Source organism: Chiloscyllium plagiosum, chromosome 2 (assembly GCF_004010195.1).
Source record: "Chiloscyllium plagiosum isolate BGI_BamShark_2017 chromosome 2, ASM401019v2, whole genome shotgun sequence".
Classification (NCBI taxonomy): domain Eukaryota; kingdom Metazoa; phylum Chordata; class Chondrichthyes; order Orectolobiformes; family Hemiscylliidae; genus Chiloscyllium; species Chiloscyllium plagiosum.
In genome coordinates, this window is record NC_057711.1 from 14,260,055 (window position 1) to 14,262,941 (window position 2,887).

Below are 2,887 nucleotides of genomic sequence, written 5' to 3' on the forward strand. Positions count from 1 at the left end.
GGAAGAGAGGCCATGCAGAGATAATATAGAATAGAATCATAGAATCCCTACAGTTATTCGGCCCATCTAATCCACACCTTCTGAAGAGCATCCCATCAAAACCCAACCCTGTAACCATGGCTAACCCACCTAGCCTGTACATCCCTGGACACTACACACAATTTAACGTGGCCAATCAACCTAACCGGCACATCTTTGGACTGAGGGAGGAAACCAAAGCATTTGGAGGAAACCCCACACAGCCACAGGCAGAATGTGCAAACTCCACAGACAGCTGCCTGAGGGTGGAATCGAACCCAGGTGCTGTGAGATGCTTCATAAAGTAAATGGTAAAACTTTAAAGGAGCTACGAGGGCAGAGTGTCCTGGGAGTATATGTGTATAAGTAGGATTAGTTAAGAGAGGAATTAATAAAACATGCAGTATAAATGGCTTTATGAATAGGGACATAAAGTAGAACAGCAAGGATGTTACTTTGACCTTGTGTAAAGCACAAGTTTGGCCTCAGTTGGAGTACTGCATCCAATTCAAGGCACCACACGTTTTGAAGGATGTGAAGGCATTGCAGAGGTGGAAGAAGAGGTTTATGAGAATGAACAGTTCCAAGTATGAAAACAGATGGAAAATTTGGGATGTATTCCTTGTAGAAGAGAAGACTGACTGATATCTGATAGAAGTATTTCAAATTTAGTAGGGGTCTGGACAGAGTAAATGGTCCAACTTGCAAAAGGATCAAGAACAAAAGCGCATGGATTTAAAGTAATTAGTAAATAGTAAACAGCTGTGTCATCCACTTTCATTTCCATTAATACCTCCCTTTCTGCACTTTTGTATGTAACGGTATTGTCTAATGTATAAATGTCATTGTCACTGTCTTGTCACACGTGGAACTGGGATTTGAGGTTTGTCCTCCTCTCCCTGTAAAATGGTTGAACAGTAGGGTTCGGGGCCTAGCTTTGCTGCTCCTCTCCCTTGTAACATTGCTGTCTCTTATGTACAGCTGTAAATGTTTTTTGTAAATTGTTTGTAATTTGTTTAATAAAATATAAATACCTCCCTTTCTCTCATTGTAGGAGAAAACTATCCACAATAGATATGACAGTTGCAGGCTTCTCATCCCTAACAAGAAGAGGATAATGACCCTGACAGGCTCAAGCAGCTGACTGATCATGTCCAAGCCCATGGACAGGAATCAGAGGCTGCCGTAATACTTACTAATAAAAAAGGATAATCTTTACACGGAGCAAATACTTAGGATGTGGAATCCACTGCCTGATTGATTAAGCCTGCTTCTACTTAACAAAGCATTCAAAAGATTATCTGAAAAGAAACATCTAAAGACTAGAATGTTCATTCAGATAGGCCAAATGACCTCCTTCTGAACTGTACCTATTCAGTGATTGAATTCTCTGAAGAAGCCAGAATGAGAGGAGTGGAGCAACCACAGAGGAATGTGGAGGTCAAGGAGATCACAGATATAGAGATGAACAAAACTATGAAGGGATCTGAAAATAAGGAGGAAAATTTTAAAATCAGGATATTGCTTTATGTTGCACATCCAGACAAGCATTGTCAGTCGGGAGCAGTCGCACAGTTTGTGACATTTGTCCCAGACATGGCAAAGGATAATAATTTGGTGCTCCGCTTTGTAGTCAGGAACTTATACGTGGATCGGTACAGAGGAGGGTCATCCTTATTCCCAGGCCTGCGAGAGAAGGTCATGTCAGCAGACCAACCAGCCTGGTCCAAGGTTGCCATCTAGATTAGTATGGTCTCAAAGCTGGACATATGCCCAGCAGTATAAGGAGAGGGTGAATGGCCTTGTTGGATCGACCAGATTAAGTGCCACCATGTGCTACCTCAAAATAATTCTATCTCCTGCTACTACACTCATTTCCCACAAGGCTCATGCTCTACCAATTTCATTATTACATGTAATATGTTCCTTCACTTGCTCTCGCTAGCCCCTAGCCCTCCCAACACTAGTCCTGCAAGCCCTTAGCACTGCTCATTCATTAGTTGATGACAACTCATCACATTTCCCCTACCAGCTACAGTGCTAACAGTTGTGTCATTCACTTTCATTTCCATTAATACCTCCCTTTCTCTCATTGTAGGAAAAAAACTATCCACAATAGATATGACAGTTGCAGGCTCCTCACCCCTAACAAGAAGAGGATAATGACCCTGACAGCCTCAAGCAGCTGACTGACCATGCCCAAGCCCATGGACAGGAATCAGAGGCTGCCATAATACTTACTGTACTGGGACCCTAAGTCTGAAGTTGTCCATAAGGCCAGATGGTCCCAAGATTCCAAGTCTCAGTGACACAATCGGTTAGTGTGTTTGGCTGTTAACCGAAAGGTGGTGGTTTGAGCCCACCCAGGGACACTCGTATGTATTCATTTTGTGGCGGTATGGTGGCTCAGTGGTTAGCACTGCTGCCTCACAGCACCAGGGTCCCAGGTTTGATTCCAGCCTCGGGTGACTGTCTGTGTGGAGTTTGCACATTCTCCCCGTGTCTGCATGGGTTTCCTCTCACAATCCAAAGATGTGCAGGTTAGGTGAATTGGCCATACATTTCCGCCACCTCCAAACAGCACTGACATTTCCGCCACCTCCAAACAGACAACGACATTTCCGCCACCTCCAAACAGACTCCACCACCAGGGATATATTTCCCTCCCAACCCCTTTCCGCCTTCCGCAAAGACCGTTCCCTCCGTGACTACTTGGCCAGGTCCACGCCCCCTACAACCCACCCTCCCATCCTGACACCTTCCCCTGCCACCGCAGGAATTGCAAAACCTGCGCCCACACCTCCTCCCTCACCTCCATCCAAGGCCCTAAAGGAGCCTTTCACATCCATCAAAGTTTTACCTGCACATC